Source organism: Tamandua tetradactyla, chromosome 2 (assembly GCF_023851605.1).
Source record: "Tamandua tetradactyla isolate mTamTet1 chromosome 2, mTamTet1.pri, whole genome shotgun sequence".
In the NCBI taxonomy this organism is placed as follows: domain Eukaryota; kingdom Metazoa; phylum Chordata; class Mammalia; order Pilosa; family Myrmecophagidae; genus Tamandua; species Tamandua tetradactyla.
In genome coordinates this window covers 75003276-75017490 of record NC_135328.1, presented here as the reverse complement: position 1 = coordinate 75017490, position 14215 = coordinate 75003276, and the positions used below count along the sequence as shown (strand labels likewise).

At 38.0% G+C, this 14215-nt stretch overlaps 1 long non-coding RNA gene across 7 annotated transcripts in view; it reads right to left on the bottom strand.

The window, feature by feature from the left end:
- Positions 1 to 8439, bottom strand: part of LOC143673484 (uncharacterized) — a 112780-nt gene extending 104341 nt beyond the window's left edge. For 6 of the 7 annotated variants that reach the window (XR_013170396.1, XR_013170395.1, XR_013170397.1 and 3 more), the window contains exons 1-2: positions 7783 to 8439; positions 7473 to 7554 (exon numbers count right to left, since the gene is read on the bottom strand). This is a non-coding gene — a long non-coding RNA (uncharacterized LOC143673484). The remainder of the gene's footprint in view (positions 1 to 7472; positions 7555 to 7782) is intronic. The other variant, XR_013170399.1, reaches the window with a different exon arrangement.
- Positions 8440 to 14215: the final 5776 nt, after the last annotated feature.

The following is a 14215-nucleotide window of genomic DNA, read 5'->3' as shown; positions in this document are numbered from 1 at the left end:
CAGGTCAGCTTAAAGTTAGCTTTAATTTCTACAACATAAAAGCGAACTAACTACTCTTGTCCGCCCTCACCATCTGGGATAAAGAGCAGTGGGAGAGGCTGAGGGGAAAGGAGAAGGAAAGCTTCAGTCCAAGTAGATCACCCAGATACCAATGTGCGTGCGTGCGTGCGTGTGTGTGTGTGTGTGTGTGTGTGTGGTGTATGAAGGGGTAGTCCCTTCCCCACAGGAATTCCCGTTAAATCCCCTAGAAGAGGTACAGTGACATCTGGCACTTGGAACTCAGTACGCAGAACTTCAAGGTGGCTCAAGGTGGCTCTAAGAAACTCTTAGGCTGTCTGATATGTGTCCTCAGTTTACACACTGGCAGCTCAACTGACTTGTCCAAAGTCATAGGCAAGTCTGCACTGGAACTCAATCCCTTTCTCTACCGCACTCCACCTGGGTTCATACTCGCATTCCAGAAACAGCAAAGCACAATTTTCACCTCCTCCCTTAGGCTTTTCCTCTTTCTCTGGTGGATTCAGTTATGTGAACTCCTTTCTCACCCATGCTTTCGTTATGGCTGGCTCTGACAGATTTCCTTCAACCCCTACTTATCCAACAGGTTTTCCAGAACTACATACCCATGTTAAGTGTGACAATAAAAAAAATGGAATTAGCATTTAACTTCCACAAGAACTGAGAAAGATATTATTTCCATTTCAGAAAAGAGGAAACCAACGCTCAAGAAAAGTCCAGTAACTTCTCCAAGGTTATACTATAAGTGGAAACTAACCAATACACTTCAACATACATATACATAAACACAAATCTTATCCTTTCATTCATTCCCTCATTCCTCATTCATGTTTTAAGAGACAGTCATTGAACACCTGTTATTGGCTGGGTGCACCAAAGGCTCTGTATCACAACTCGAGGGCCACGACTTCAAAAGATAAATGTCTATATGGTTTTTGTGGAATGATCTTCAGGATCTGAAACATAAGGTGTGTAACTTTAAAAAGACACTACCTACTTCTTTTGATCATAAGCATTGCAACTTATATTATCTACGCCTTTTGCCAGACTTAGACATGAAAGACTAGTTCTAAAAATCAAAGGAAAAAGTGCTATAAATGAGGACATTCACATAAATATACAAATAGCTCCCAAAACAATTTTTAAAAGAGTTCCACAAAAATTCCATTTAATTATGGGGAGGTTTAGCAAAGTAATCAAGGGCAGTGATGTGGGAATAGGAAAGACTGAGGTTTGAATTCTGACAATAACATTTTCTGGCTGTCTGATTCCAGGTCAATGCTTTAATCTCACCAGGCCATAGTTTCCTGTCTATAAAATGGGACAATCATGGTGCCTAGATTTTAGGATTACTGTGATGATTATTTGAGGTAAAACATATAAAGCATGTGGGACAAAGCATGGCACGTAGAAAACGATTAATGATCGAGCTATAATTATTATTATTGTTTTGGCAACTAGCAGAGTTGGACACATACTTTTAAAAAATATTTGTTTTTGAAAGAAAAAATCTACATCAAGTTGACACCTTGTCAGGTTTGGGAAACTTGTGTTAGTTCTAGTTAATAATTTGGACTGAGTTCTGAAATAAAAGTAGGCAATAATGAATTATGTTTTCCATTTATATTTTAATATTTCCAGTGTAAATTATGCTTTTAGCTTCCTTTTTAGGGTTAGCCACCATATACTAATTTGCCTATTATTCTGAAATATGTAGGTAGCTATCTTAATCATTTATATATTTATGCTTTATTTTGCAAATTCTACCATCTATGATTAGAATAATGAACCCCACCTTAAGAAGGATGATTTACTTTCTGAGTAAATCCTTTATTAATTGTTCTTAACAAGCAATTAGCTTTCCATTTTCACTGTTCTCTTTTTGACAGTGGATTTTTTTTAAAAGAACAGTTTTTTAGGACATGAGCTTTGACCAATTACAAAATAAATTTATTTTAAAAGGAAACTGAATCCTTAGAATGTTTTGATTATCTGCCATTACTTATGATTCATTACCATTTCTCCAGCATTTGAAAACATCTAAGCACCAGAAACAGAATTATATTTACAAATTTAGTTCTTCAGAACAATAATCCAGTTGGTCTTTTAAAAATATTTCCTTAAACTCCTATGCGTATATATATGTACTATATAGAAATATATAGTTATCTTCTCTTACCTATAAAATGCTTTCAGTCACTTCTGGTTGTAAGAACTACAAATTGCTGAAATAACATATCTTTGGTATTCAATTCAATACTTAATAAGACTAAGATGACTCATTACATTTTTCCTTTTTCATATGAAACTAGAAATCTGTTTCCAGAGATTAAAAATTCATGATAAAGTTCCAATTGTTCAATTATTAGGAGCAATTAGAATCCTACTTACCACATTACCTCAGGTACTAACCTGTAATTTTTTTTTACCTTGAATTACAATTCAAACTACTGTTTCTTAATGGCTATCAGTTAATTTGCACATACATATTGATTCAAAAAGTGAATTAATGTTATTTATTTAATTTTTTAATCACCTTAATCTCAATTTCAAAATCAAAAATAATTAACAAAGCAACCTAGAGTCTTATGATTATTAGGATACTGACAAACATCAACACTGTTATAAAACTATTAAAGTTAGGCTGTAGGCTGTGGTTTGCTTGTTTGTTTTGTTTTAAAAATTACGCTAGTTCCACTTTTACGCATAAAAAGGAAATTGGTTTTGCCTTAAGACTCAGAATTAAATAAAGAAAATTTCAAATGACAATTTATTACGAGTTAGTTATTTGAAGATCCACTCCAGTCAAAAACCAGTTAAATCTTAGTTTTAAAGGCTACATTCACTATATATAAATTTCACCACAAAGCTCATATTTTTATTGTTTCAGTTCACTGTTTCTTATTTGAGACTGTCTTTAAAAATTAAGCTAATTAAGTTGAAATAGGTGGCGAAAGGTCAAGTTTAAAAAAGGGAAAAGATTAACAGAATCCCACAGAGTCATCTAATAATAACTTGATGACTTAAATTTCCACTTGAACATGACTATAATTCAAAAATCTCGGGTCATTTTAGTTAATAAGCTCTAACTTCGACTTGGGGGATCAACTCTTTGCCTTCAATCAACCACTGTACTCCAAAATATCTACACCTCAATCATCTAATAACATTGGCCTTGATTGATCATTATATTATCACATTTAGATCAGTTACAAAATCACATACAAGTTTCCGAGGAAGACTTTTCAGAACTGATTCCTTTATCTTATATTATATATATCCAATTTACTAATGCAGCCAAAGTCCACCTGAGTTTTGACGGCGATAACTTAAAATGTCGGTTTCAGATGGCAGTGGTTTGCAGAAGCAGTTCTTTTCCTTTTCTTCTACCCTGCACAGACTCAGGAATACTCCCAAGAAAAAAGCTTAGATTTAAGATACAAAGAAGAAAATACAACAGTCAATACAGATTTACGTCAAAAGTAGTGGAAGTATTTTTACGTGATCAATGCTGTACAATTTTGGGTATTTAAAAATTTACCAATTTACTGTACTCCCTTCTCTTACAAATTACTGAACTAAACTACAAAAATCAAACCAGAGAACTACAATGAAAACTCTAAATAATTCAACGTAAGGGAAAAAACCTAAATGCATCCCTGAGCCATGGTCTCCTACACGTTACCCACCCTGAGGATTTGTAATCAAATCATTTTTTTTTCTTCCTTCTTTTTTCCAATTAGGTTGAAAGAAGTCTGAATAAGGCTACTGCCTATACACAAATGGCACTAATTTTCCCATTTGGATATAAGTCTTTTAACTTCAGCTATTATGCCCCTGGCAAGGAAGTGGAGCTGAATTGGACAAGACTAAAATATTTCGTGGGTTTGACTTGCCGTGGATCATGAAATCTGCTTTACAAATGGCAGAGACAATTTACTCCCTTTTCTGCTACTGTTAACTCACAGGAATCACTGTAAGAGGGCTGAGGGGAATTATACTGTCAGAGACTTCTGTGGGGAATTATACTGTCAGAGACTTCTGTTCTGGTTCGGAATTCATGTAGACAGAGGCTTATCCAGCAGAACTATGATCAGTTCGTTTTTATTATCTGTCTCATTATAGTCTTTTGTATCGCAGTACATGATCCTTTGTCAGAGGCAAAACAGATACAGAAAAAGAAACTGAGCCACAAATTACTTAACACATATGGCCTCAAGATCAATAAAAATTGCATTCCTCCTTGACTAAATGTTTAATTTGTAATTAATATAACCATTCACAAGATTAGTGCTATTTGTGATGTTGAAAAATAGTTCCTCAAAAGGGGCAGTCTCTTAAAATGGAAATCAGTTACTTACTTTTTATAACACATTTAATTTAGAAGTTGGCCCCACGTGTTGAATAGCTTGGAAGCTGGCATACAGACAAAATACAGTATGTTGTATATTTGATAAAATATGATTAAGGATTTTCAAAAGAGATTTATTTTTTCTGGTATCTATAGTATTTTACTATACCCAGTGACTACATACTGGCTAACAAGTCAGTTACGTGATAGAGTAGAACTTGCTAGGGATTCTGATTAATGTGGATAAAGGACATTTAGTCCCAAACTCCTGTTTTCCACACATCCACCACCGCCACCTTCCACCCCCTTCTCCGCTGCTCCAAACCAACACATAGTCACACTTGGATGCTTTTTCCTTCTTCTCAACACTCCCCAAAATTATTTTAATAACTTCCTGGACTCCATCCTCACATAAAATGTGGAGAAAAAAAGCCTCAAATCCACGAACAAATCAAGCACATTAGGATACATATTCTACACTGAAATGACTGATTCACTTTCTATATACTCAAATGTATTTTCAAAAAAAGAGGACATAGGAAAGATGCCTGCAGCGCAAATACTTTTACAATACAAAGAACAATTTCACTGCTTTTTATTTAAGATTTACCTACTCTAGATTCAACAAAAGTATTTTTTCCCGTTCTATAGATACAGGTTTTGATAGCTATAAACTTCCTTGCTGCTATTAAGAAAGAATCAAAACACTTGGGAGATCACTCCTTAGAAAACTTGTCCTTTAAATACACTGAGAAACTGCTGAAATATAATTGTCAATTATTTTGTTAATTTATTTTTTTATTTCAAAGTATTGGAAAAGAACTATTACTATTATATGTATCCTAAAAGTCTTCAAAAAGTATTTTCTCTTAAACCTAGATTTCATCCCTGATTGCATATATTGAAATTTTACAGTTTAAATTTGTTAAGAAACTCGACAATAATTGTATGGTAAAGTTACCTAGATACATGAAATGAAGAAAAACTGGCAACGATATGAAAAATTTAGTGCTAGCTACTCTCCCAAACAAAAGACACCTTAAAATTTTTACTGAAGATAATATGTGGTTAAGTGAATGGATAAAAGCATTCTGAATTATCCCAAATAGTTACCAACCACATTTAACTATAACTTCAATTTTAAGGCAAAGTAAGATAAATATTTTTAATATGAGAAAGAATGATATGCAGAAATATTCTTACACTTCATCCAGTTTAATACTACTCTCTGGAGAATTTGTGATTTTTTGCATACTCCATAAAATTCTAAAAGTACAGTATTACAATTTTATGCTACCTTTTATTTTACTTTCCTCAAGCATTTTTGTAATTTCTAGAATAGTTATCTAGCTTTTACATTGCAGAATACAGCCTTCATTTTTCAAAATGATGCTCAAGTCTAGAGCATTTTGTACCTCCTTTAATCACCTATTTAAAATTTCAAAAAAAAGCCAACAGCTCCTGTTATTAGTCAAGAGTTTTCTCTCTGACAATATGCTTTTCAGAATTTACAAGACTGAGTAGTACTATAAAATTTCACCCAGAAGATCAATCTGTATTTTTTAGGAGTTTCTCCCAAATTTACATATGCAAACATTAGCCACATGCACAATAAAGTCCTCATATGGTATAAATAAAAAATAAACACCACAAGTTGATCATTCCATTAAGTCTGATAATTGTATTAAGATAAACACAAGTCAAAATTTTCCATTTTAGACACCAAAATTCATCTCAAGATGCTTTTACATACTAAGATTAAAGAAACTGTCCGAATTTCATGAGGCTGTCACAGGTAAGAAGAGGGAAAAGGTGGGGGTGGCAGGGATAGTTCTTTCGGATGAAATTAAACCACCATTATTTTAACTTTTTTGCTTAAGATCAAGAGGGCCCTCACTTAAGAATTAACCTCCCCAGACACTCAAAAATAATTAGTAGACTTGAAAAATAAAGTCAGTGCACCCCTCCGCCCAGTACGAAATTTGACAACACACAAACCTAAAGTTGCTGGTCAGTTTTAAAACAAATTTTTAGGCATTCAAGCAGAATTTCGTTAAACAGAGTGTAAAACATATATTGTCTGAATTTCCGCCCATGAGAGAAATATTTTAAAGCAGAGGTAATGAACTCCAGAGTAGAAAAATGGGGTCACTTTCCTAATTTCCCTTGCAAGCTGCCAAGACTTGAAAGAAGAAAGCTGACAGGCCGGAACCCAGAAACCAGAGGTCCACTGTGAGCGGCGTAGCGCTAGCTTCGCTCCGACCCCCGCGTGTAGGTCTGAGCTGTCTTTCTTAGACGCAGCACCACTGTGCAGAAGAAAAATCGTCCTGCAGCTGCTTAAAGGGGCCATTTCTCAGTTTTCCTCGACTTCTCCCTGCCAAAGCCGTACTAAATGCACACTTTTTTTGTGTTTTTCATGACTGCCATTATTTCGCTGTAAGATCTGAGGCTCATTTAGGTGAAGTATTGTTGGAAAACTCAGTGTTCTACAGAGTATCATTTTCCCAGCTGTATACGGCGAAAACAAACTAATTCTTCTAATATGGGCATTAAAACACACCCCTAACTTCTCTTCACTCTAGGAGGGGAAAGCAGCATTAAGTTTTGGAGTGACAGTATGTTATAGGGTAAAGTGGGCTCAAATCAAACATCGCTAACTGAAAGCTCTCCACCCCCACGCCCACCCAACACACTCCAGGACACGAGCAGTTCCGTGGACCTGTGACTTCGAAGCCCGCCGCCGCGCCACGGAAACAATCCTCGATCTGGTTAAGGGGAGGAGGCGGTTGTGCGCAGAGCCGGTGCCGCCGGCGCGCGCCCCGGGATGCACCCGACCCGGCCGCAGCTCCTCGCTCGGGTGCCCGCGGGCGCCGGCTGCCCTCGAACCCAGGCGCAGCAGGCCGGTGCCCAGCCCCAAAGCCTCTTCGCAAACTCGCAAGGGACGCGCCCCCGCCCGGCTTCGGGCGCCGCGGGACCGGCCCCAGCCCCGCTCACCTGCGGGTCCCAGTCGGAGGACCGAGGCGCAGCCCGGCCTCGCCCCGGCGCTTGGGCAGGGGCCGCATCCCATCCCCCAGCTTCGGCCCCGCTCCGGCAGCCGCCTCACCTCTCGCGTCCAGGACCCAGCGCGGTCCCTCAGCCCCGGCGCGGGCGGCGCGTCTTCCTCCTCCAGGCGCCTAACGTGGGACCTGCGGCCCCCGCCGCGTTTCAAGTTGTGAGCGGGTTGAAGCGGCTCGCCGAGCTGCTCCGGGAAGGCCCCGCCGCGGCCGCCCCCGGCCTCCACCCCCTGCCCCCGGGAGGGGCGGGCGGGAGTGGAAGGTCCCCCGCCTCGGGCCCATCCACACCTGCCGCCTCTGGGGCAGCCACTGCCGCGGCTCCTCCCCGGCTCCTCCCTTCAGTCACCCCCCCACCCCTACCGCGGGCCGGAGGGGGCCGGGGCGGGACCCAGGTCTCGGCTGCAGCTCGGCTCCCGAGCGCTGGAATTTGGTGGGGAAAGCGGCAGCCGCTGCAGTCGCTAAGCCAGAGCAGCCTGCTGCGGCTGGGAGCGTCTCGCGGAGTCGGAGCCCCGAAGAGAGTGTGCCCACCTGCGGGAGTCGTTGCCTCCTCGTGCGCTCTCTGAATCCAGACTTGACTAACCGAACTGCGGAAGTGCCTCCTGGGTCGGACGCCTGCATTTTGTAGGGATCGTCTCGAAATGTGGCTGGTAGCACGGGCCGGTGGTGTAAACAGGCGATGGGGCAAGGGATTCCCTTCTCTCTGGAGTGGACTCTTCCGTGTCCACAGCCGTGTCGGTGCTTTGAGGCCTATCTCAGATGCCATCTCCACCTAGAAGTTTTTCCAGGTGCCCACCCCACCAAGAAGTTTTTTCAGATGCCTACCCGCGACCAGACGTGATTTCTCCATCTTCTTTTTATGCTCGGGGACTCTGAACCTTCCTTTGGCCCTGCCTTTGGATGAGAGTGTTCTGCGAAATGCAGTGGAAAACCTCTAAACACGTTATTTTCGTTGCACAGTGTGAACTCATATTCAACACTGTAGTATACAAGCAGATTTACACTTTCCTAATCCAATCCACTGACGTTTAAAGGCAGAGGATACAAGTTGCTCATCTCAAGAGGTTTTCAAGTAAATACTGAGGGGTACATGGCCGGGTGTTTGAGCCAGACGACATAGAGGTTTGACTCTTCTATTCCTTTATAGCCTCTAGACGACCAGCGCCGATCCTTGCAGCTGGATGTAGAAGGGAGAAACGTGTGTCTGTGGGAAAGTAATTACATTTTGGCAAAAGTCAGTCTAGTTCCCGCATTGAAACCTCACCCCCCGGGGGGAGGGGAGGAAGGAGGCAGATGAGGGGAAGCAATAGTCCACAGTGGTATTTTACTAATGGCAGAATATATCTCCACGTAAAAAAAAAAAAAATTATTTAGTTAACCAATTTGAAAAACATTCATCAGATATTCCCTAAGGAGTCTGTACTTCCTAAAAGTTCCTGATGTAGCTACACTATAGAAAAGATAAGTCAGTGAGTTGATTTATTATCTAAATTGCATGTGCATGAACACTGGAGCTTCAAGAGATATATGAAAACTCAAATTTAAAATTTTCCATTTAAAATCGAGTTTAATAAAAATGTCTGTATACCATTTGTCATTTCTTACATTTAAGTGTTAGGTTTTTAGTTTAAAAGTTAGTAGTGTTTAATGCTTAATGGTGTAGGAACTCACCTATACTTCAGCTCAAACCAGGTTGGATTCATGAACCCCATTTTAAAGAACTGAGAAATCTCATGCAATCTTGACTACTTTGACCAAAAAATAAAGGAAGAAAAGTTAAGTGGGTCTTTGCTATTAAAATATTCCTGAGGCCTTTAAACAATGAAATTTTTGAATATTATAGTCACTGGTATGAAGTAAAAAGCAAATATTTTGCAAGTGATGAAGAAAGTATGCCTTAATTATGAACCTTAGAAAACTTATTTTTAAAAAATGTACTTAGTGAAGGCTGTTCATAGAAAACTCAAAATTAAAAGTATTCTTTGAGGTGAAAACACTAATTACCCTACTTTAGCATGGAAAATGTAGTATCATCAAACTCATATAGCTGTTTTAAGCATAATAATTCTGAGCGTAAAAAGAAAAAAATTCATTTTAGCAAGTTTCACTATGGTAGACTTAGTCCAAAGTCCAGCAGGAAAAGATATTGAACAAACAATCTTAAGCACTTCTTGTGTGGTACTTATTTCTAAGCCTTTATGCAGAAGTCCTGAATAACATTATCAAAAAGAGTATATAATTACTAAACCAAAATTACATATCACAATATGATGCATAGGAAAGAACATGAAGGAATTAAGGAATAATTAAGGAATAATTCACCTCAAATATTAAATAGCGACCCAAATGAGGACTATTTTAAGCCCAGAGAAAGAGATTTATCTTTTAGGCTGCGACTGAGTTTGTTTGCCCTGGGACAAATACACAAAATAATCACAGTAAACCTAGAGTTAACAGAACACAGTCATAAACAACTCACACTGCAAACCACACAGGCATCTGCAGCTTAAGCTATCAAAAGAGCTTGTCCAGAGTACTTCATGTACAATTCTTTGTTCACATTTCACTCCATAATAATGACAGTGTTGCCTGAAATTTGAGAATTTCCTCTTCAACCTTTATCTGCAAAGGAAAGTTAAACCACTACTCATTTTTAGCTATACCTAAAAATGAACAAATAAGCTAAATTTTCTCCCAGAATCTAAATGATCTCTAAATTTATTAGTGGCCCAGATTCATTTATTAATTTTAATTATTAAATATATCCATGCCTTAAAACTTGTGCTGTGTTACCTAGCATGGCTTTACATATCCGCTGGTAATCAAGGACTTTCAGGACAGAGTGGAATAGAATCTTTATTTCACTCAAAGTTCAAATATATGTGTTCGGTCTGTCATCTATATAAACCAAAATACTTTTTTATTTAAAAATAAATGCAATAATTAGAAAGCATATCATTAATAGAGGGTATTCAAAATGTGCTATGTCATTTTTCTTTAGTTATTTGGCAAGTTTTTTCCCCTCATAAGCTAATTTTGGTGATTATTACTGTTTGTTTTGAGTTCCGAAGTAGTGAAAGAGGCATGAAAAGGAAAGTCAAAATTGTCTTAGAGGTCTTTTTGTCACCCTTTAGTTTAAAGTCCTAAAAAGCTTTTCTAAGGAAGTTTGCAGATAAATGTATTCAAGTGACTCATCTCTTAAATAGCATTGACAAATATCTTTAATGTTTCCTTTTCAGCAAAAAAAAAAATTTTTTTCTGAAAGTACAACACAGCAGATTTCTTTGCAAAATAATAACATTCCTAAACTGTATACTGGGTATATGAATATCTAATAATATTATGAAATGCTTCATAATGAAAATTGAAATAAATAAGAAACATAATGCTGGTAAATAAACTTTCGAATAATTTTAAAATTATTCCGAATTTGCAATCTCCTGTCTGTCCCTACACAACCATTAACACTTTAGTTATCTTCCATTTATAAACATTTTTATGTCGCTGCAATCTCATACGTTCTACTTTCTGAACAATAGAGTCCTAGCTATAGAGATAAAGCATTTTTGTGTGTGTGCATTTAAAAAGAAGAAAATGAGAATTCCTAAAAGGGACGATTCCATGCCTTTCATAGTAACTAGCTGAAATGAACAAGCTGAAAATTTTATATGATGTATCTAACATTCCATATCATACTGTTGTTTGTATCTAACATTCCGTATCATACTGTTGTTTGGCATGGTAGTGTTATTTTTTAAGGCAATTAGCCAAAAAACACATGTTCTATTTCACCTAACTTCCATCAAGCAGAAATAGAAAAAAATAATTTTGAAGTAAACTGAAAATGAAAAAATGAGCCAGTTCCAACTTTCTTCCTTATATGGCTTTTATAAGAACTTACAGAAAGCCATGGTTTTCATTCCCTTAAAAATAGAATGGCATATTCTTGGATTATACAAGTGCCTTTAGGTATACATAAATTTATTAAATGGTAAATCAGATTCCAGGATTTTTCAACATTCCCGATTCTACCCTCATTTTCGGAACAGTCATGAAACTTTTTGTTAACTGAAAACATAGTCAACAGCACCAACTGCTAAAAACAATTCATGGGTTGCTAACACACAGAAAATGAATCGTTGCCTCGGAGAAAATGTCTGACTTGCTCATCTTTGACGCATCCCATATTTCAAAGAATCGAAAAATGGCAGTGGTACCTGCAGGAGAAAGCAAACCTAATATAGACTTGGATGACAGAGATTTACCTGCATGGGCTTGGCATCAGTTCCAGCCCTTGCTCCATTCACCCCTGGAAGCAAGGGAAAACAATGTTTTTAAAGGGGTAGCTTTAAATTTTCTCTAAAAAGATAAATCATTTATATACAATAGGCTTTCAACTATTATTAATAAAGAATTACATATAACTCACAGCTTATAAAGGCACACCAAAATATTAAGTACCATAGAAGTAGATAAGGAACTACTTCAAATCAAACTCCAATCACTGTTAGAATTATTTTAAGGAAAATAGTTTACTTTTTCTTATAGGGACCCCATAGTGGTAACTTCCTGTTTGTATAAGTTTAGGCTTTAGCTGATTGGTGAGATAGAGAAGCTCAATTATAAGTATGAGAGAAAGATAGAAGGGGTTATTCTGAAGTGCTTAGCAGTAGAGATGTAGAGGTAGGGAACTAGGTCAATACTAGTCTTAATAGTCAAAAAGTGTGCTAAAGTGGGTGCAAGGCTAGTTTGGTGGTAGAATTTTTGCCTGCCTTGCGGGAGACTTGGGTTCGAGTCCGGCCCGTGCACTTTGCCCGCCTTTTCTCCCAAATATTCAACAGTGCTACAAGAACAGGACAACCACATGGAAAAAGAATGAAGTGTGACCCCCCACCATACAGCATCAAAAAAAAAAAATGTGTGGGATGCTGCACAGACACACGTTGGCTTCACGTGGGAACTTGTTAGAAATACAGAATCTCGAGCCCCACCCCACGTCTCCTGAATCAGAATCTGCACTTTAAACAAGACCCCCAGGCAATCTGTGAGAACCTTAACATTTGGAAACATAGGAGTAGAGAAACACCAGAGTCATAAAATTTGCCGATCCTCTGGATTCCTGGATTTTCTTAGGGAGAAAGACAGGAAACCTTTAGGACAACTATTACTCCTGGAATATTTAGGAAAGCTTCAAAGTTGAAACAAGCTTTTCAGAGCAATGATTCTAGAGCAACAATTTAGAACTGGGCCATTAGAATCCTGAATTAATGGAGGCATGAGAGACCTTGACAAATCATATGGCTTTTACCCTACTTTTTCTGGACAAATCTTCTATTTTCCTTCAAGGCCTTTGGGATCATATCAGAGCTTTCTCATGGGGTTTATGGGTGAGTTTCATGGGCTGACAAATACAAAAATGACATGACATGTATTCATGACTGAATACAAAATGACATGACCACATAAATCTATCTTTCTAAAAAGCAAGTCCTTGGTGTTCATCCAATTCTCGAAGGGATCTGCCCCTAACTGTTTAAAAACCACTGACATATCTTACTTCCCTCTAAATTCAATTGCTTTGCTTTCATCCCCCTGATTTGTTAATATTTTGAAAATATTGCCTGTTTTAATTTATGTTGCATTCCTTTTCTTTTAATTGTCTGCAGCACACGGTTAGTATCATTTAAAAAAAAGACCTCAGGAATCAAGGTAACACTGCCTTTCAATCAGCTTTTATTCTGGACAAAAAATTTTCAATGATGAAACTATTTTTCAAATGTCAGAAATATTCAAGTATAAACTTAAACTAACCACAAGTCTCTGGATAGTCTGTTCTTGTGTGTGTGTGTCTGTCTGTCCGTCTGAAAAGAGTTATAAAAGAAAGAGTAAAGGAAATGTCAGTCCCTCCCAGCAGTAACAGGGCAGCTAATGAAGAATTCCAAGTTCCACCCTAAATTCAAGCCGTCCATTGCTTACTCAAGAGGAATCAGACTGATTCCTCCTAGGAATACATTTATTAGAAAGGGGAAGAAAAGTAAGGAAATAATGGACTGTTCTGAACTATCTTAGACAACGCAAGTAAAGGCCCACAAGTTCTATCAGGCAAAGAAAGTACTACTACATCCTGATTAAGGTGAGGAAATTGCTGTCTGGTTAGCACACTAAATTTGAATTATTTTAGAGTGTAAAAAACAGGTGTCAGTCACCCTCTTATTCTGGCATTGTAGTGAGTGAATTTCCTCTTCACTCCCCACTCTGTCACTTACCTTAAATAAATCCCAAATTCTGTTTTTCTCTGCTTGCACACCAGTAAAAATGGTGAAAATACTGTAGTGCTTACCTCATATGATGTAAAGCTTAAATGAAATAATATATATAAATCATTCAGCAGGACAAAGGGCACACTCTTTGTGCTAAAAGGAAGAAACCGAGAAACAGAGAAATGAAGAAAAGAAAAAAAAGCCAGCTCCCTTTCCTTTCCATTATAATGGTGCTGCTGCACCCATAGTGTACTCTATATTGTATAGAACATATCAAAGACCTTCAGATGTCTTTGGGTTGTTGGTTTTAAGCCTGAAAAAGCCAGCAATGCTTGGAACCACATCAAGGATTCCAATCCATCCCCACTCCCCATCCAACGTATGACTAGTTAAAAGCCCATGCCAGTATGCATGTTGGGTGCAAGAAAAAACAAGTTCATAGCCAGGGAAACCTGGCACATCCTTTAAATCCCTGTCCAGTTGTGGAAAGAGAGCTAGAATTTAAGCAGATGTCCAATTCAGGCTCAAAATGTGTG